Below are 22,266 nucleotides of genomic sequence, written 5' to 3' on the forward strand. Positions count from 1 at the left end.
CTAATCTTTATTATTTTCTTCCTTCTCCTAGCTTTGGTTTAGTTTGTTCTTTTTTTTAGTTCCTTAAGTTGTAAAGTTAGGTTGTTGATTTGAGTTTTTTCTTGTTTTTAATATGATCTTTTATAGATATAAATTTCCTTCACTTTTGCTGCATCCCTTAAGTTTTTGTATGTTGTGTTTTTCTCATTTGTCTCTAAATGTTTTCTGATTTCCATTCTCATTTCTTCTTTGATCCATTGGTTGTTTAAAAGTATGTTATTCAGTTTCCACAGTTCTGTGAATTTTTCAGTTTTACTTTCGTTATTATTTCTAACTCCATCCTGTTGTTGTCAGAGAAGATACTTTGTATGATATCTTTTAAAATCTATTGAGACTTAATTTGTGGCCTAACATATGGAAAATGTCCCATATGCACTTGGGAATGTGCATTTGTTGTTGGGTAGAATGTTCCATATAGGTTTCTTAGATCTAGTTGGTTTATTTTGTTGCTGAGGTCTTGTATTTGCTTATTTAAATGTCTTCTGTCTGGTTGTTCTGTTCATTATTGTGAGTGGGATATTTAAATCTCCAGCTATTAGTGTAGAACCATCTATTTCTCCCTTCAATTCTTAGTTTGTGCTTCATATGTTTTGATGGTCTGTCATTAGGTGCATAAATGTTTATAAGTAGTATATATATCATCTAGCTATATTGAGTCTTTTATTAACATATAATGTCCTTTTTTGTCTGTTTTAACCTTTTTTGACTTAGTCTATTTCGTCTGACATTAGTATAGCCACCACTGCTCTCTTTTGGTTACTGTTTGCATGGAATATCTTTTTATGTCCTTTCACTTTCATTCTGTTTGTCTCTTTGGATCTTGAGTCTCTTGTAGACAGGACATATATGGGTCATATGTTTTTATCCATTCTGCATATCTGTCTTTTGATTGGAGAGTTTAATCCAGTGGTCCCCAACCTTTTTGGCACCAGGGACTGGTTTTGTGGAAGACGATTTTTCCACGGACGGGGCAGGGATGGTTTCGGGATGATTCAAGTGCATTACATTTATTGTGAACTTTATTTCTATTATTATTACATTGTAACATATAATTAAATAATTGTATGACTCACCATAAAGCAGAATCAGCAGCTGTAAATACAGATGAAGCTTCGCTTGCTTGCCCCCCCGCTCACCTCCTGCCCTGTGGCCCAGTTCCTAACAGGCCATGGACTGGTACTGGTCTGTAGTCCAGGGGTTGGGGATCCCTGGTTTAATCCATTTACATCATTTGATTGCTGATAAGGAGAAGATTGACATTTGTCATTGTGTTGTTTTTTTCCTATATGCCTTAGAGCCTAAATCATGTAGAAAAAGGATACAGCTACAAACCATGTTATAATCAAACTAGGTTTTATAATTGCCCATGTATTTACCTTTATTGAGATCTTTTTTCCTCCATGCAGCTTCAGGTTCCTGTCCAGTGTCTTTTCATTTCACCTTTCAAGACTCCCTTGACTATTTCTTGCAGGACAGGTTGGTGGTCCTGAGCTCCCTCAGCTTTTGTTTCTGGAGCTGTCTTGATTTTTCCCTCACTTTGGAAGGACAGTTATGCTGGATACAGGATTCTCAGTTAACAGTTTTTTTCTTTTAGCAGTTTGAATATATCAGCCCTCAGTTTTCTGGCATCAAAACCTTTCGATAAGAAATCTGTTGATAATCTTACTGAGGATCCTTGTAAGTGATGATTTGCTTCTCTCTGCTCCTTTCAAGGTTCTCTTTGTCTTTGTCTCTTAAAAATTTGATTATAATGCGTCTTTTTTTTTGCGAAACGCGGGCCTCTCACTGTCGTGGCCTGTCCCGTTGCGGAGCAGCAGGCTCTGGACGCGCAGGCTCAGTGGCCATGGCTCACGGGTGCAGCCGCTCCGCGGCATGTGGGATCTTCCTGGACCAGGGCACAAACCCGTGTCCCCTGCATCGGCAGGTGGACTCTCAACCACTGCGCCACCAGGGAAGCCCATATAATGCATCTTGATGTGAGTCTCTCAGTTCACCTCACTTGGAGTATTTTGACCTTCAGTATTTATATTCATTTAAATCAAATCTCAGAAGTTTCCAACCATTATTTCTATAAATATTGTCTCCGCTTCCCTCCCCACCACCCCACTCCTTCTCTTGGGCTTCCCATGATGCATTTGTTAGTCTACTTATGGTGTCCCACAGGTCCCTGAGGTTCTGTTCACATATCTTAAATCTTTTTTTCTTTCTGATCCTCAGCCTTTATAATTTTCATTGTCCCATCTTCAGGATCACTAATTCTTCTGCCTGCTCAAATATTCTTTTGAATCCCTTTAGTGAAATTTTCATTTCAGTTACTGCGTTTTTCAGCTTCAGAATTTCTTTTTTTTTTTTAGGCTGTCTTTTTTTTTTTTTTGGCTGCACTGTGTAGCTTGTGAGATCTTAGTTCCCTGACCAGGGATTGAACCTGGACCATTGGCAGTGAAAGGGTGGAGTCCTAACCACTGTACTGCCAGGGAATTCCCTAGGTTTTCTATTTCTTTATTGACATTTCCATTGTTCCATTTCACACATTGTCTTCTTGACTTTACATCTTCCTTTAGTTCTTTGAGTATTTTTAAGACCATTGTTTTAAATTCTTTGTCTAGCATATCTGCCATTAGGTCTTTTTCAGGGACAATTTTATTGATTTCTGTTTTTCCTTTTTTTTTTTTTTTGCGATATGCGGGCCTCTCCCTGTTGTGGCCTCTCCCGTTGTGGAGCACAGGCTCCAGAAGCGCAGGCTCAGCGGCCATGGCTCATGGGCTTAGCCGCTCCGCGGCATGTGGGCTCTTCCCAGACTGGGGCACAAACCCGTGTCCCCTGCATTGGCAGGCGGACTCTCAACCACTGCGCCATCAGGGAAGCCCAGCATATATATATATTTTTAACATTGAATTTTAAAAAATATTTATTTTATTTATCTTTGGCTGTGTTGGGTCTTCGTTGCTGCACATGGGCTTTCTCCAGTTGTGGAGAGCGGGGGCTACTCTTTGTTGTCATGCGCGGGCTTCTCATTGCGGTGGCCTCTCTTGCTGTGGAGCGCCAGCTCCAGGTGCACTTCAGCAGTTGCAGCACGTGGGCTCAGTAGTTGTGACTCACGGGCTCCAGAGCACAGTCTCAGTAGTTGTGGCACACAGGCTTTGTTGCTCCGCACCATGTGGGATCTTCCCGGACCGGGACTCCAACCTGTGTCCCTTGCATTGGCAGGGAGATTCTCAACCACTGCATCACCAGGGAAGCCCACAGTACAGTACTATTAACTGTAGTCACCATGCTGTACTTTACATCCCTTTGACTTATTTATTTTATAACTGGAAGTTTATACCTTTTGAGTTTCTTCACTCACTCCCCACTTCCCCCCACCCCACCTCTGACGACCACCAATCTATCTCTGTATCTGCGAGCTTGGTGGTAACTTTTCTTTTTTCATTTTTAGATTCCACATGTGAGTGAGATCATATAGTATTTGTCTTTCTTTGACTTATCTCACTTAGCATAATGCCCTCCGTACATGCTGTCACAAATGGCAAGCTTCACTTTTCTTTTACAGCTGAATAATATTCTTTGTATACACACACCCCCCACATTTTATTTACCCATTCATCTGTCCGTGAACACACGTAGGTTGTTTACATTTCTTGGCTCTTGTAAATAATGCCACTGTGAACATGGGGGTGCATATATCTTTTCAAGTTAGTGTTTTCGTTTTCTTCAGATAAATACCCAGAAATAGAATTGCTGGATCATATGATAATTCTAGATTTAATTTGTTGAGGAACCTCCATACTGTTTCCTGTAGTGGCTACACCAATTTAAATTCTCACTGACAGTGCACAAGGGTTCCCTTTTCTCCACGTCCTCACCAACACTCATTACTTTTTGTCTTTTTGATAATAACCATTCTAACAAGTGTAAGGTGATAATCTCATTGTGGTGTTGATTTGCATATCCCTGATGATTAGTGGCATGTAGAGCATCTTTTTATATACTGCTTGGCCATCTGTATATCTTCTTTGGAAGATGTGTATTCAGATCCTCTGCTTATTCTTTCATTTAATTATTATTATTATTATTTTGCTATTGAGTTGTATAAATTTTCTATATATTTTGAATATTAACCTCTTATCGCATATGTGACTTGCAGGTATTTTCTTCCATTCAGTAGATTGCTGTTTCATTTTGTTGGTGGTAGAATTACTGACATGCTTGACATTGGTAATTTGTGCTTTTTTTTCTTTGTCAGGTTTATTAATTGTTTTAAAGATGAACTTTTGGCTTTGAATTTCTTACCCCACTCTCATACTTTTATATGGCATTAGTTTTTTTCTTTTTTTCCTATTGCTTTCTTTGGGTTTTATTTACTGTTCTTTTTCTGACTTCTTGAAGTGGAGGTGCTTAGAGTATGACATTTTAGATAAAATTCATGTATAATATGTCCACCATTTTAAAATGTACAATTGAGTGGCTTTAGTGTGCTCACAAAATTCTGAAACCATCACCACTACCTAGTTCCAGAACATTTTCATCACACCAAAAAGAAAACCCCTACCCATTAAACATCACTCCCATCTGCAGTTCCCCCATTGCCTAGCAACCACTAATTTACTTTTGGTCTCTGTGGATTTGCCTACCCTGTATATTTCACATATGGAATGATGTAATATGTGATCTTTCAAGTTTGGCTTCTTTCACTTAGCATAGTATTTTCAAGATCCATCCATGTTGTACCATGAATCAGTACATCATTCCTTTTTCTGGCTGAATAATATTCCATTATATGGACATGTTACATTTTCTTTATCCATTAAGATGATGGGTATTTGGGTTGTTTCTACTTTTGACTATTATGAATAACAAACACTGTTAAGAACATTCATATAGAAGTTTTTGTATGGAAATATGTTTTCAGTTTTCTTAGGTATATACCTGGAGTGAGTTTGTGGATCATGTGTAGTATCTCAGTGTTTAACTTTTTGAGAAACTGCCAAACTGTTTTCCAAAGCAGCTGCACCATTTTACATTCCCACCAGCAATGTATGAGGGTTTGAGTTTTTCCATATCCTCATCAGTACTTTTTATTATCTTTTTGATCTTTGTTGTGGTGCTTGGGCTTCTCACTGCAGTGGCTTCTCTTTGTTGCAGGGCACGGGCCCTAGAGCGTGTGTGCTTCAGTAGTTGTGGCTCGTGGGCTCTAGAGCACAGGCTCAGTAATTATGGCACACGGGCTTAGTTGCTCCAAGGTATGTGGGATCTTCCAGGACCAGGGATTGAACCTGCACTGGCAGGCGAATTCTTAACCACTGCGCCACCAGTGGAGTCCCCCATTGTTTTTTTGATTTCTCTAATGATGTTGAGCTTATGGGCTCTTTTATGTTTTCTTTGGACAAATATCTCTTTAAATCCTTAGCTCATTTTATAATGAGGTGTTTTTTTTAACTGTTGAGCTATGAGTTCTTTATACATTCTAGATGTTAGACCCTGATGAGATGTATGATTTGCAAATATTTTCTTCATTCCGTGGGTTGTCTCTTTGCTTTCTTGATAGTGTCCTCCTTTGTAGCACAAAAGTTTTAAATTTTAACGAAGCTTTATTCATCTATTTTTGCCCCGCTTTGGTTGCTAGTATTTTTGGTGTCATATCTGAGACACCATTGCCTGATCCAGTGTTGCAAAGATTTATCCCTTTGTTTTCTTCTAAAAGTTTTCTAGTTACCACGCTTAGTTTTATGATCCATTTTTTGTTAATTTCTGTATGTGGTGTAAGGTAGGCGTCCAACTTCATTCTTTTGCATGTAGATACTCAGTTGTCCAAGAACTGTTTGTTGAAAAGAATATTCTTTCCCCATTGAATGATCTTGGCATCCTTGTAGAAAATCAGTTGACCATCAATACAAGGATTTATTTCTGAACTCGCAGTTCTATCCCATAGATAAAGCCAGTACCACACAGTCTTTATTACTGTAGCTTGGTGGTAAGTTTTGAAATTGGGAAATACGATTCTTCCAACACTGAGATGGTTTTGGGTATTCATGGTTACTTGCATTTCCATATGAATTTTAAGATCAGCTTGTTAATTTCTGTCGAAAAGGCAGTTGCGACTTTGATCTGTAGATCGATTTGGAGACTGTTGCTATTTTAATAGTAAGTCTTTCAACGCATAAACATGAGGTAGCTTTAAGTTTAAGTTCTTTCAACAGTGTTTTATAGGTTTCAGTGTGTAAGTCTTGCACTGTGTAAGTCTTTTTATTCTTTTCGATGCTGTCGTAAATTAAATTTTTTTCTTAATTTAATTTTCAGATTATTCATTGCTAGTGTATAGAAATAGAATTGATTTTTGTATATTGATGTTGTACCCTGCCACTTTGCTGAACTCATTTATTAGCTCTAATTGTTTTTTTTGTAGATATCTTAGGACCTTCGATATCCAAGTTCATGTCTTCTGTGAATAGAGTTTTACTTTTTCCTTTCCAATCTAGATGTCTTTTATTTGTTTTTCCTGCCTAATTGCCTTGACTAGAACCTTCAGTACAATTTTGAATAAAAATTACAAGAGTAGGCATTCTTGTCTTGTTCCCGTCATAGGGGACAGCTTTCAGTCTTTGACCATTAAATATAATGCTAGATATGGGGTTTTGGTAGAAGCACTTTATAAGGTTGAGATTGTTCCCTTCTGTCCCTAGTTTATTGAATTTCTTAAATCAGGAAAGAGTGTTCTGTTTTGTCAAATATAATACTTTTTCTGGGTTGGTTGAGATGATTGTGTAATTTTTGTCCTGGTATGGTATATTTTACTGGTTGGTTAACATGTTGAATCAGCCTTGCATTCTTGGGAAAAGTCTCATTTGGTCATGGTATATAATCCTTTTTATGTGCTACTACATTTGCTTTGTTAGTATTTTGTGAAGGATTTTTGTGTCTATATTCATAAGGGATATAGGTCTGATTTTTCTGGTGATGTCTTTATCTACTTTTGGTATCAGGATATACTGACCTCATGACTGAGTTGTAAAGTGTTCGCTCTTCCCTTTTTTGGGGGGGAAGATTTTATGTAGAATTGGTGTAATTTCTTTTTAAGCCTTGAAGAATTCACCAGTAAGGCCATTTGGTCCTGGACTTTTCTTTGTGGGAAGTTGTTGTTCAGGCTCTTTGCTTATCATAGGTGTATTCAAATTGCCTGTTTCTTCTTGTGTCAGTTTTGGTAGTTTGTGTCTTTGTAGAAATTTATTTCACATCGGTTTTCTAATTTGACTTACAGTTATACAATTTTACAAGAGATAGTAATCTCTTTTAGTTTCTGTAGTCCCTTTTTATTTCTGTAAGGTTGGTAGTAATGTCCCCACTTTCATTTCTGATTTTAGTAATTTGAGTCTTTGATCTTGTTTCATGATCAGTCTAGCTTAAGGTCTGTCAATTTTGCAGATGTTTCAAAGAACTAACTTTTGGTTTTGTTGATTTTTCTCTGTATTTTTCTGGTCTTTATTTTATTTCTGCTTTAACCTTTGTTACTTTTTTTCTTCTGCTTGCTTTGTTTTGTTTCGTTGCTGTTTTTCTAGTTCCTTAAGGCATGTTGGGTTATTCAAGATCTTTTTTAATATAGGCACTTACAACTATAACTTTCCTTGCAAGTACTGCCTTCACTATATGCCATAAATTTTAGTATTTCATTTTTTTATTCAATTCATTCATTTTGCTTTTTCCCATGTGATTTCTTTCAGCCACTGATTGTTTAATTTCTATGTATTCATGAATTTTCCATTTTTCCTTCTGTTATAGATTTCTAACTCCATTGTGTTCAGAGAACATTCTTTGTGTGATTTGAGGCCTTTCAAATTTGTTGAGACTTGTTTTATGGAATTACATATGATCTGTCTTGGAGAATATTCAGTATCAACTTAAAAATATGTATTCTGCTGTTGTTGGATGGAGTGTTTTATAGGTATCTGTTCTAGTTGGTTTATAGTGTTCAAATCTTGTGTCCTTGGTGATCTTCTGTCTTCTTGTTCTGTTCATTGTTGAAATTGTGGTATTGATGTTTCAACTATTACTGTTGAAATATCTATTTATCCTATCAATTCTGTCAGTTTTTACTTCATATATTTTGGTGCTTTGTTCTTAGATTCACCTGTGTTTATAATTGTTATGTCTTCTTGATGGATTGACCCTTTTATCATTAGAGAAAGTCCTTATTTGTCTTTAATAACAATTTTTGTCTTAAGGTTTATTTTGTCTGATATTAGTATAGTCCCTCCAGTGGTCTTTTGATTACTCTTTGCAGGATATATATATTTCCATCTTTTTACTTTTAACTTATTTGTGTCTTTGAGTCTGAAGTTTGTCTCTTCTGTACAACATATATTTAGATCATGGTTTTCTAAAATCCATGTAAAAAAATCTGACTTATTTATTTATTTTTGGCTGCATTGGGTCTTCATTGCTGTGCGTGGGCTGGCTTTCTCTAGTTGTGGCGAGCGGGGGCTGCTCTTTGTTGCAGTGTGTGGGATTCTCATTGTGGTGGCTTCTTTTGTTGCGGAGCACGGGCTCTAGGCGCATGGGCTCCAATAGTTGTGGCATGCGGGCTCAGTAGTTGTGACTCGTGGGCTCTAGAACACAGGCTCAGTAGTTGTGGCGCACAGGCTTATTAGTTGCTCTGAGCCATGTGGGATCTTCCCGGACCAGGGATTGAACCCATGTTCCCTGCATCGGCAGGCGGATTCTTAACCACTGTGCCACCAGGGAAGTCCCTAAAAATCTGACTTCTTAATTGGACAGTTTAGTCTACCTATATTTAATGTAATTAATGGCAAGGTAGGATATACATCTATCATTTTGCTGTTTGTTTTCCATTTATCGTATGTTTTTTCTTTCTCTATTCCTCATTAACTCTTTTAAGTAGATATTTTCTAGTGTACCATTTTAATTTCCTTGTCTTTTCTTTTAGAATATTTTTAGTTATTTTCTTAATGGCTGCCCTGGAGATGACAACTAGCATCTTAATTCATAACAGTCTAGTTCAGATTAATACCAATTTAATTTCAGTAGTACAGTTGACCCTGAATGTGGGTTTGAACTGCATGGAACCACTTATATGCAGATATTTTTCAGTAGTATATACTGCGGTATTACACAGTCTGTGGTTGGTTGAATTCTGTCAGTGTGGAGGAACCATGGATATGGAGGGCCGAGTATAAGTTATATAAGGTTAACCTCCACATTGTTCAAGGGTCAACTGTATGTAAAAACTTTGCTCCAGTATTGCTACATTCCCTCTCTTTTGTGCTGTTAATGTCATATGAATTACATCACGTGCATTGTGTGCCCTTCAACACAGATTTATAATTACTTTTATTTATCTTTTAATAAGATAGAAAAATTATGAACAGCTGTATTTATGCTGTCTTTAATATTTACCTGTGTAGTTGGCTTTTCTGGTGTCTTTGTTACTTTGTGTGGATTAAAGTAACTTTCTAGTTTATCTTTTCATTTTAACCTGAAGGACTACCTTTAGTATTTATGTAGGGCAAGTTTGCTAGCAGCAAACTCTCTCAGGTTTTATTTGGGAATATCTTAATTTATTCATTTTCAAAGGAATGTTTTATTGGCCATAGAAATTCTGGGTTGAGTTTGTTCTTTCAACACTGTGAATGTGTCATCTTACTGCCTTCTGGCCTCCATGGTTTCTGATGAGAAATCAGTTGTTAATCTTATTGAGGATATATGATGGGTTGCTTTTCTTTTGCACATTTCAAGATTCTCCTTGTCTCTGGCTTTCAACAGTTTGAGTATGATGTGTCTCATTGTGGCTCTCTTTGAATTTATCCTACTTGAAGTTCATTTAATTTCTTGGATGTATAGATTGATGGTTTTCATCAAATTTGGGATATTTTCTGTCATTTTTGTCTTCACATATTCTTCTTTCCCCTGTTTTCTCTGTCCTCTCCTTTTGGGACTTCTAGATTGTATCCCAGAGGTATCCGAGATTGCTCATTTTTCTTCATTACTTTTTCTTTCTCTTTCTCAGACTGGATAATCTCAGTGGACTTATCTCCAGGTTCACTGATTCTGTCTTCTGCCTGTTTAAATCCTGAGACCCTGTAGTGAATTTTTCATTTCAGTTACTGTACTTTGCAGTGCCACAATTTCTAACTGGTTCTTTTTTATAATTTCTCTTTCTTCATTGATATTGTTTGGCATGTCTACCACGAAAAACAGAAGGCTACAAATCAGAGTTTACTTGGAGTCTTAGTAATTGCAATTCAGGAGACACAGATTTAGGTAAAACTGAAAGAGTGTTCAGGGAAGAGCAGCAGTCAGGGGATTATAATGGCAAAAGCCACAAGGGCTACAAGGTTGTCAAAATAGTCTGGCAAGAGTTATGATTGGGGCTTCCCTGGTGGTGCAGTGGTTGAGAGTCTGCCTGCCGATAAAGGGGACACGGGTTCGTGCCCCGGTCCCGGAAGATCCCACATGCCGTGGAGCGGCTGGGCCCGTGAGCCATGGCCGCTGAGCCTGCGCGTCTGGAGCCTGTGCTCCGCATCGGGAGAGGCCACAGCAGTGAGAGGCCCGCGTACCAGGAAAAAAAAAAAAAAAAAAAAAAAAAAGGTATGATTGGCTCTGATACAAGAAAGGAGATGTTTGCCCTTAAGGGATAGGCTGTAATGAGTTATTTTAGGGTAAGCGTTCAGTAAGGATCTTGAGTTCTTGGAACACTGAGAAGATGTTCTGGATGCCCATGTTAAGACAATAAGTGGTCAAAAGGCCAGGTTCCATCCAGGCTGAGGCATGCATAAGTCACACTTCTCAGTGGCCTCCTGGCTCCATTTTAGAGAGCTCCCTTAGTAATACTGACTCGATTTTGATTTTCCTTTCACAGGTGAGACATTGTTCCTATGCATCCCTTTAGTCTTTTAGACATTTTTTCCTTTGGCTCCTCAAACGTAGTTAAAGTAACTGATTGAAGTCTTGGTCTAGTACTTGAAATGCTTAGTCTAAGGTCATTTCTTTTGATTGATTGATTTATTTTTCCCCCTGTGAATGGGTCATATTTTCTTGGTTTGTTTTTCTTTGCATATTTTGTAAATACTTCGTTGAAAAGGGGACACTAAATAGTTTAATACGACAAGTCTGGAAATCAGATTACCCCTTTTCCCCAGAGTTTGTTCTTTCTGTTTGTTGTTGTTTAGTGACTTTTCTCAACTAATTCTGTAAAGTTTTCCTTTTTACTTCTTAAAAAAATTTTTATTGTGGTATAGGTGCTTTAGAGTGTTGTGTTGGTTTCTACTGTACAGCAACGTGAATCAGTTATACATATACATATATCCCCTCTTTTTTGGATTTCCTTCCCATTTAAGTCACCACAGAGCATTGAGTAGAGTTCCCTGTGCTATACAGTAGACTCTCATTAGTTGTTTATTTTATAATACTATCAATAGTGTATAATCTCTCTTTGGTTATCTTAGTGGTCAGCTAACGATTGGACAGAGGTTTCCTTACATGCCTGGAACCAGTAAGTCTTTCGTCCTTTGCCAAGGGGTCCAGCATGCCTTCCATGCTGATCCATACAGCTTAGTGAGTAGCCTTCACTTCCCTGCTTGTGCAGAGGCTCATGGTTAATCAGAAGTGAGAACTTAGGGCCTTCCAGTTTCACAGGGATATGTTGAACTTTTTAAAGCCCTCTGTGTGTATCTCATTCCTCAGCTTTTCCTTTTAAGCTTTTTTGGTAGTCTATTGTTTGCCTAAACTGTTACTTACTACCTGAGGCACCAGATGTTTAATGCTTGCCTTTGATTGTTTAACAGACTTCTCTCCTAGAGAAAGGCTGTTCATATTGGGTGAGCTCCAAGGCAGGACAAAGACAGCCTAGAAAAATGGAAGCTTCCATGGAACCACTGCAAAAATCAAGTAATGACAGTCTCTGGGGATGGGACTTGACCTCCAATCCTGTTCTGCCCCTTCTGGTGGCTTCCAGGATGCTAATTTTCACTGTGATTGTGGGCTCTTGGTTTTTAAGGTTACTGCAGAGCTAGAGAGGAGATGGGAGTAGTGCAAGTTAAAAGGTCTGAAAGTGTACTGTTTTTACCAGGATTAGCTACTTTGTGATTTAAATATTCCTGATTACTGCAAGCCTTTGTTTAATTTTCAGAGTTCTGAAAAAGTTCAGTCTGACAGTTTTTGCTGGTGTTCTCACTTCTTTTATGGAGGAGAGAGGTCCTTGCTCTGCCATTCCACTGACATCATCCTGATCATTGATTTGTAATCTTTCGAATACATGCACCACAGGCTGTACGTTTCCTTCTAAGCATGGATTTAAGTGCATTCTGTGACCTGTGATGTGTTTTTACTTATCATTCAGTTAAAAATATTTTCTTAATTCCATTGGATGTCTTGTTGATCCCTGAAGAAGTGTGTGGTTTAACTTCAAAACATTTGGGACTTTTTGTTGTCTTTTTATAAATAGAGTTTTACCTTAATTGTACTATATTCATAGAAAATCTTCCATGTGGTTTTAGTCTTCAGAAGTTGTTGAGACTTCTTTATGCCCTGCTTTGTTAAAGGTTGTATGTACACTTGTGGAGAAAGTGTGTTGACCACATGTTCAATGCAGTGTTGTGTTTGTGTCAGTTAGGTCAGGTTTGTTAATTTTATGTTTGATCTTCCATATTCTTATTTGTGGTTATCTTATTCTATCAGTTACCAAGAGAAATGTGTTAAAATCACTAGCTTTTATTGTAGTCTTGACTCTTATTTGAGGTTTGTTGATTTTTTTTTTCTGTTATAGATTTTTATAGACTGTTGAGTTTTAGAATTATCCCTCTAGGGGATTGGTCCCTTTATACTCATGAAATGCCCTTCTTTATCTCTTATGTTTTTGCCTTAACATTATTTTGTTTGACATTTGTTTAGTTACACCAGCTTTCTTTGGTTAGTTTTGGCATGGAGTATCTTTTCTCATATTTTTCAACCTATCAGTAACCTTCTGTTTTTAAGACACGACTTTGGAAAGCAGCATATAGTTGAAATTTTGATTTTTAACTAATTCTACCAATATGTGTCTTAATTGCAGTTTGGGTTTTTTTAAAAAACATGTAGTTGAACTATTAATATACTTACAATATTAAGTATATCACCTTTATTGGGTCTTTGTCCTTCATGTTCTGTGTGGCCTTCTTTTGGATTAATCAAGTGTTCCTTATTCATACTTAGCCTTCCTGTTGTATGATTTTTTTTTTTTACATCTTTATTGGAGTATAATTGCTTTACAATGGTATGTTAGTTTCAGCTTCACAACAAAATGAATCAGTTATATATATACATATGTTCCCATATCTCTTCCCGCTTGCGTCTCCCTCCCTCCCACCCTCCCTATCCCACCCCTCCAGGCGGTCACAAAGCAGCGAGCTGATCTCCCTGTGCTATGCGGCTGCTTCCCACTAGCTATCTATTTTACGTTTGGTAGTGTATATATGTCCATGCCTCTCTCTCGCTTTGTCACCGTTTACCCTTCCCCCTCCCCATAGCCTCAAGTCCATTCTCTAGTAAGTCTGTGTCTTTATTCCTGTTTCACCCCTAGGTTTTTCATGACATTTTTTTCCCTTAAATTCCATATATATGTGTTAGCATACGGTATCTGTCTCTCTCTTTCTGACTTACTTCACTCTGTATGACAGATTCTAGGTCTATCCACCTCATTACAGATAGCTCAATTTCATTTCTTTTTATGGCTGAGTAATATTCCATTGTATATATGTGCCACGTCTTCTTTATCCATTCATCCGATGATGGACACTTAGGTTGTTTCCATCTCTGGGCTATTGTAAATAGAGCTGCAATGAACATTTTGGTTCATGACTCTTTTTGAATTATGGTTTTCTCAGGGTATATGCCCAGTAGTGGGATTGCTGGGTCATATGGTACTTCTATTTTTAGTTTGTTAAGGAACCTCCATACTGTTCTCCACAGTGGCTGTATCAATTTACATTCCCACCAGCAGTGCAAGAGTGTTCCCTTTTCTCCACACCCTCTCCAGCATTTATTGTTTCTAGATTTTTTGATGATGGCCATTCTGACTGGTGTGAGATGATATTTCATTGTAGTTTTGATTTGCATTTCTCTAATGATTAGTGATGTTGAGCATTCTTTCCTGTGTTTGTTGGCAGTCTGTATATCTTCTTTAGAGAAATGTCTATTTAGGTCTTCTGCCCATTTTTGGATTGGGTTGTTTGTTTTTTTGTTATTGAGCTGCATGAGCTGCTTCTAAATTTTGGAGATTACTCCTTTGTCAGTTGCTTCATTTGCAAATATTTTCTCCCATTCTGAGGGTTGCCTTTTGGTCTTGTTTATGGTTTCCTTTGCTGTGCAAAAGCTTTGAAGTTTCATTAGGTCCCATTTGTTTATTTTTGTTTTTATTTCCATTTCTCTAGGAGGTGGGTCAAAAAGGACCTTGCTGTGATTTATGTCATAGAGTGTCCTGCCTATGTTTTCCTCTAAGAGTTTGATAGTTTCTGGCCTTACATTTAGCTCTTTAATCCATTTTGAGTTTATTTTTGTGTATGGTGTTAGGGAGTGATCTAATCTCATACTTTTACATGTACCTGTGCAGTTTTTCCCAGCACCACTTATTGAAGAGGCTGTCCTTTCTCCACTGTACATTCCTGCCTCCTTTATCAAAGATAAGGTGACCATATGTGCGTGGGTTTATCTCTGGGCTTTCTATCCTGTTCCATTGATCTGTATTTCTGTTTTTGTGCCAGTACCATACTGTCTTGATTACTGTAGCTTTGTAGTATAGTCTGAAGTCAGGAAGCCTGATTCCTCCGGCTCCGTTTTTCGTTCTCAAGATTGCTTTGGCTATTCGGGGTCTTTTGTGTTTCCATACAAATTGTGAAATTTTTTGTTCCAGTTCTGTGAAAAATGCCAGTGGTAGTTTGATAGGCATTGCATTGAATCTGTAGATTGCTTTGGGTAGTAGAGTCATTTTCACAATGTTGATTCTTCCAATCCAAGAACATGGTATATCTCTCCATCTATTTGTATCATCTTTAATTTCTTTCTTCAGTGTCTTATAATTTTCTGCATACAGGTCTTTTGTCTCCTTAGGTAGGTTTATTCCTAGATATTTTATTCTTTTTGTTGCAGTGGTAAATGGGAGTGTTTGCTTGATTTCACTTTCAGATTTTTCATCCTTAGTGTATAGGAATGCCAGAGATTTCTGTGCATTAATTTTGTATCCTGCTACTTTACCAGATTCATTGATTAGCTCTAGTAGTTTTCTGGTAGCATCTTTAGGATTCTCTATGTATAGTATCATGTCATCTGCAAAGAGTGACAGCTTTACTTCTTCTTTTCCAATTTGGATTCCTTTTATTTCCTTTTCTTCTCTGATTGCTGTGGCTAAAACGTCCAAAACTATGTTGAATAAGAGTGGTGAGAGTGGGCAGCCTTGTCTTGTTCCTGATCTTAGTGGAAATGGTTTCAGTTTTTCACCATTGAGGACGATGTTGTCTGTGGGTTTGTCATATATGGCCTTTATTACGTTGAGGAAAGTTCCCTCTATGCCTACTTTCTGCAGGGTTTTTTTTTTAATCATAAATGGGTGTTGAATTTTGTCAAAAGCTTTCTCTGCATCTATTGAGATGATCATATGGTTTTTCTCCTTCAGTTTGTTAATATGGTGTATCACGTTGATTGATTTGCGTATATTGAAGAATCCTTGCATTCCTGGAATAAACCCCACTTGATCATGATGTATGATCCATTTAATGTGCTGTTGGATTCTGTTTGCTAGTATTTTGTTGAGGATTTTTGCATCTATGTTCATCAGTGATATTGGCCTGTAGTTTTCTTTCTTTGTGACATCCTTGTCTGGTTTTGGTATCAGGGTGATGGTGGCCTCGTAGAATGAGTTGGGGAGTGTTCCTCCCTCTGCTATATTTTGGAAGCGTTTGAGAAGGATAGGTGATAGCTCTTCTCTAAATGTTTGATAGAATTCGCCTGTGAAGCCATCTGATCCTGGGCTTTTGTTTGTTGGAAGATTTTTAATCACAGTTTCAATTTTAGTGCTTGTGATTGGTCTGTTCATATTTTCTATTTCTTCCTGATTCAGTCTTGGCAGGTTGTGCATTTCTAAGAGTTTGTCCATTTCTTCCAGGTTGTCCATTTTATTGGCATAGAGTTGCTTGTAGTAATCTCTCATGATCTTTTGTATTTCTGCAGTGTCAGTTGTTACTTCTTTTTCATTTCTAATTCTGTTGATTTGAGTCTTCTCCCTTTTTTTCTTCATGAGTCTGGCTAATGGTTTATCAATTTTGTTTATCTTCTCAAAGAACCAGCTTTTAGTTTTATTGATCTTTGCTATCGTTTCCTTCATTTCTTTTTCATTTATTTCTGATCTGATTTTTATGATTTCTTTCCTTCTGCTAACTTTGGGGTTTTTTTGTTCTTTCTCTAATTGCTTTAGGTGCAAGGTTAGGTTGTTTATTCGAGGTGTTTCCTGTTTCTTAAGGTAGGATTGTATTGCTATAAACTTCCCTCTTAGAACTGCTTTTGCTGCATCCCATAGATTTTGAGTCGTTGTGTCTTCATTGTCATTTGTTTCTAGGTATTTTTTGATTTCCTCTTTGATTTCTTCAGTGATCACTTCGTTATTAAGTAGTGTATTGTTTAGCCTCCATGTGTTTGTATTTTTTACAGATCTTTTCCTGTAATTGATATCTAGTCTCATAGCGTTGTGGTCGGAAAAGATACTTGATACAATTTCAATTTTCTTAAATTTACCAAGGCTTGATTTGTGACCCAAGATATGATCTATCCTGGAGAATGTTCCATGAGCACTTGAGAAAAATGTGTATTCTGTTGTTTTGGGATGGAATGTCCTATAAATATCAATTAAGTCCATCTTGTTTAATGTATCATTTAAAGCTTGTGTTTCCTTATTTATTTTCATTTTGGATGATCTGTCCATTGGTGAAAGTGGGGTGTTAAAGTCCCCTAGTACGAATGTGTTACTGTCGATTTCCCCTTTTATGGCTGTTAGTATTTGCCTTATGTATTGAGGTGCTCCTATGTTGGGTGCATAAATATTTACAATTGGTATATCTTATTCTTGGATCGATCCCTTGATCATTATGTAGTGTCCTTCTTTGTCTCTTCTAATAGTCTTTATTTTAAAGTCTATTTTGTCTGATATGAGAATTGCTACTCCAGCTTTCTTTTGGTTTCCATTTGCATGAAATACCTTTTTCCATCCCCTTACTTTCAGTCTGTATGTGTCTCTAGGTCTGAAGTGGGTTTCTTGTGGACAGCAAATATATGCGTCTTGTTTTTGTATCCATTCAGCCAATCTGTGTCTTTCGGTGGGAGCATTTAGTCCATTTACATTTAAGGTAATTATCGATATGTATGTTCCCATTCCCATTTTCTTAATTGTTTTGAGTTCGTTATTGTAGGTCTTTTCCTTCTTTTGTGTTTCTTGCCTAGAGAAGTTCCGTTAGCAGTTGTTGTAGAGCTGGTTTGGTGGTGCTGAACTCTCTCAGCTTTTGCTTGTCTGTAAAGGTTTTAATTTCTCCATCAAATCTGAATGAGATCCTTGCTGGGTAGAGTAATCTTGGTTGCAGGTTTTTCTCCTTCATCACTTTCAATATGTCCTGCCACTCCCTTCTGGCTTGCAGAGTTTCTCCTGAAAGATGAGCTGTTAACCTTATGGGGATTCCCTTGTGTGTTATTTGTTGTTTTTCCCTTGCTGCTTTTAATATGCTTTCTTTGTATTTAATTTTTGACAGTTTGATTAATATGTGTCTTGGCGTATTTCTCCTTGGATTTATCCTGTATGGGACTCTCTGTGCTTCCTGGACTTGATTAACTATTTCCTTTCCCATATTAGGGAAGTTTTCTACTGTAATCTCTTCAAATATTTTCTCAGTCCCTTTCTTTTTCTCTTCTTCTTCTGGAACTCCTATAATTCGAATGTTGGTGCGTTTAATGTTGTCCCAGAGGTCTCTGAGACTGTCCTCAGTTCTTTTCATTCTTTTTTCTTTATTCTGCTCTGCATGAGTTATTTCCACTATTTAATCTTCCAGGTCACTTATCCGTTCTTTTGCCTCAGTTATTCTGCTATTGATCCCATCTAGAGTATTTTTCATTTCATTTATTGTGTTGTTCATCATTGTTTGTTTCATCTTTAGTTCTTCTAGGTACTTGTTAAATGTTTCTTGTATTTTTTCTATTCTATTTCCAAGATTTTGGATCATCTTTACTATCATTATTCTGAATTCTTTTTCAGGTAGACTGCCTATTTCCTCTTCATTTGTTAGGTCTGGTGGGTTTTTATCTTGCTCCTTGATCTGCTGTGTGTTTTTCTGTCTTTTCATTTTGCTTATCTTACTGTGTTTGGGGTCTCCTTTTTGCAGGCTGAAGGTTCGTAGTTCCTGTTGTTGTTAGTGTCTGTCCCCAGTGGCTAAGGTTGGTTCAGTGGGTTGTGTAGGCTTCCTGGTGGAGGGGACTAGTGCCTGTGTTCTGGTGGATGAGGCTGGATCTTGTCTTTCTGGTGGGCAGGTCCACGTCTGGTGGTGTGTTTTGGGGTGTCTGTAGACTTATTATGATTTTGGGCAGCCTCTCTGCTAATGGGTGGGGTTGTGTTCCTGTCTTGCTAGTTGTTTGGCATAGGATGTCCAGCACTGTAGCTTGCTGGTCGTTGAGTGAAGCTGGGTGCTGGTGTTGAGATGGAGATCTCTGGGAGATTTTCGCCGTTTGATATTATGTTCAGCTGGGAGGCCTCTTGTGGACCAGTGTCCTGAAGTTGGCTCTCCCACCTCAGAGGCACAGCACTAACTCCTGGCTGCAGCACCAAGAGCCTTTCATCCACACGGCTCCTTAATTTGGGATGATTCGTTGTCTATTCATGTATTCCACAGATGCAGGGTTCATCACGTTGATTGTGGAGCTTTAATCCGCTGCTTCTGAGGCTGCTGGGAGAGATTTCCCTTTCTCTTCTTTGTTCTCACAGCCCCCAGGGGCTCAGCTTTGGATTTGGCCCCGCCTGTGCGTGTAGGTCACTGGAGGGCGTCTGTTCTTTGCTCAGACAGGACGGGGTTAAGGGAGCCGCTGATTCGGAGGCTCTGGCTCACTCAGGCCGGGGGGGGCGGGGGTGGTGGTGGTGGTGGTGGTAGGGAGGGTCATGGAGTGCGGGGCGGGCCTGCGGCGGCAGAGGCCGGCGTGACGTTGCACCAGCCTGAGGCGCGCTGTGCGTTCTCCCGGGGAAGTTGTCCCTGGATCCCGGAACCCTGGCAGTGGCGGGCTGCACAGGCTTCCCGGAATGGGGGTGTGGATAGTGACCTGTGTTTGCACACAGGCTTCTTGGTGGCGGCAGCAGCGGCCTTAGCGTTTCATGTCTGTCTCTGGGGTCCGCACTTTTAGCCGCGCCTCGCGCCCATCTCTGGAGCTCCTTTAAGCAGCGTTCTTAATCCCCTCTACTCGCGCACCAGGAAATAAAGAGGGAAGAAAAAGTCTCTTGCCTCTTCGGCAGGTCCAGACTTTTCCCCCTGCAGGCTGTGTTCACGCCGCCAACCCCAGTCCTTTCCGGTGCTGCGACTGAAGCCGGAGCCTCAGCTCCCAGTCCCGCCCGCCCCGGCGGGTGAGCAGACAAGCCTCTCGGCTGGTGAGTGCCGGTCGGCCCTGATCCTCTGTGCTGCAATTTCTCCGCTTTGCCCTCCGCACCCCTGTTGCTGTGCTCTCCTCCGCGACTCCGAAGCTCCCCCACTCTGCCACCCGCAGTCTCCGCCCGCGAAGGGGCTTCCTAGTGTGTGGACACTTTTCCTCCTTCACAGCTCCCTCCCGCTGGTGCGGGTCCCGTCTCTATCCTTTTGTCTCTGTTTATTTTTTTCTTTTGCCCTAACCAGGTACGTGGGGGGTTTCTTGCCTTTTGGGAGGTCTGAGGTCTTCTGCCAGCGTTCAGTAGGTGTTCTGTAGGAGTTGTTCCACGTGTAAATGTATTTCTGGTGTATCTGTGGGGAGGAAGGTGATCTCCGCGTCTTACTCTTCCGCCATCTTCCCGGAAGTCTCCCACAGGTAGGAGACAGCTAAATATGCAAGTATCTCAGTGGTTTCTTAAGTGATGGGGAAGATGTGATGCACGAAGGACACCAACTCAAGTCTCACAGCTTAGTTCTGTGATCTTGGACCAGACCTTCTCTGTGCCTCAGATTTCCTTTCGTGCAGCACCTCCTCGCCACAGAGGCCCAGTCAGGTGCGAGGGAAAGGCTGTCACTTTCATGCCGCGCACGGAAGAAGCCCGCGAGGCTGGCGCAGGACGCTCGCGCATGACCCCTGTTGTATGATTAAACATTCTTTTACTGTTCTTTTTCTGGGTGCCCTAGGGATTACAGCGCACATCTTTGACTTATTAGTATCTCACAAATTAGTGCTTTCATCACTTCCGGAAAATGTGAAGACCTTATAGAACTCCAGTTAGACTGTCCCCACAGTTTTTATGTTGTCGTTACTAAGCATTTTAATTGTGTATGTATGTATGTATGTATGTATCTATATATATATATATTTTTTTTTTTTTTTTTTTGCGGTATGCGTGCCTCTCACCGTTCTGGCCTCTGCCGTTGCGGAGCACAGGCTCCAGACGCGCAGGCTCAGCGGCCGTGGCTCACGGGCCTAGCCGCTCCATGTCATGTGGGATCTTCCCGGACCAGGGCACGAACCCGTGTCCCCTGCATTGGCAGGCAGACTCTCAACCACTGCACCACCAGGGAAGCCCTGTATATATATTTTTTAAATCCCAGAAGGAATTATTTTATATAATCATTATTTACTTAGTCTTGCTCACATATTTCCTATTTTCATTGTTCTTTTTTTCTGAATTTCTGTGCTTTCATGTGGGTTCATTCTCCTTCTGGCTGAGGAACATCTTTAGTGTGAGTGTACTGGTAATGAATTCTTTTTTATTTTCCCTGAAAATGTCTTTATTTCATCTTCCTTTCTTAGGCTATATTTGCTGGTTGTAGAATTCTGGCTTGTCTCATTCAGTCTGTATTTGTTGTTTATCTTCAGGCTTTCAAGGTTTTGTTGACAAATCAATCTTTTTTTGAAATCTCTTGTCTTTGTCTCTTCTGTTTGTTTTAATTTTCCCTGTTTTTTCTGCTATTTCACTCTTAGTCTACATGTGATACTTTTTTTTTTTTTTTTTTGCTTATGAGTTCTTGGTCTTCTTTTATGTATGGATTGGTACCTTCGGTACTCAGTTTACAGCCATTATCTCTTCATATATTTCCTCTGTTTCATTTTGCTGTTTCCTTTTGCTGTGACTCTAATTAAACATTTATTCTACTTTCATTTATTCTACTTTCTCATTCTGTCCTTCTCGCATCCTCTCTTTGGTATTTTCTTTTTTTGTTGTTTCTCCCCTTCATTTTGAATATTTTGGTGCTATGTTCTAGTTCACTTCTTTTCCCAAACTGTGCCTCATTTGCTGCCAAACTCCACCTTTGAGATTTAAATTTCCAGTATCTTGGCAGAGGTTTTGGGCCTTGATTTCATTCTGGTTCATTTTTACCCTGAGGTATTCTTGGGGATCTCAGCTCAATAGATGCGGTGTCCTATTAGACTCCCTGCTGGGGCATGCTTTGAATCTTCTCTCCCTTTGCCTCTCCAGGCCTTAGAACCAAAACCCAACTTTGCTGAATGGGCAGATACATTCATAGGATCAGTGATTTTGGTGCTCTGGTAATTTGCTTTCTCTTCTGGATTTTGGCTTTTCTTTTTTCCCCAGAATCAGGCTGGTTTTCCACTCTCTTCTAAGATCTAAGATGTCTTTTTTATTAATTCAGGATTTTCTATTTTTAGGAAGAAGATTAATCTGAATAATCTTGTCATTACCGCAGATGAAACTTGAATGGTTTAAAATTTTTTTAACTCTTATTTTAATTGTCCTCTGGTACTAGTACCTATTGTGAACAGTTGCTATAAAGAGGAGTGAGATAGTACATGTAAAGAGCTTAGGAAGTGTCCAGTTGAATGGTAGTTTTGCAGTTTTCTTTCATTTTTCAACATATATTGTCCTCCTGCTTAATATAATTCTGGGAAAACTGCTTTGTCTTTCCACCTCACTATTAAGTTTTCAGGGTCTATCTTTTCTATCAGTCAGACCACATATTGACTTTACTTACATAATCACATTTTAACTTTCAGTGTCTCCAGTGGATGTTCTAGGATCTTTCTGGGAATACA

The 22,266-nt window shown here is 39.0% G+C and overlaps 1 protein-coding gene across 11 annotated transcripts in view; it reads left to right on the forward strand.

Annotated features, from left to right (window-relative positions):
* CPEB1 (cytoplasmic polyadenylation element binding protein 1) overlaps window positions 1-22,266 on the forward strand; it is a 99,107-nt gene that overhangs the window by 29,907 nt on the left and 46,934 nt on the right. The window lies entirely within an intron of this gene.

This window comes from Stenella coeruleoalba, assembly GCF_951394435.1.
Source record: "Stenella coeruleoalba genome assembly, chromosome: 2".
Lineage (NCBI taxonomy): Eukaryota > Metazoa > Chordata > Mammalia > Artiodactyla > Delphinidae > Stenella > Stenella coeruleoalba.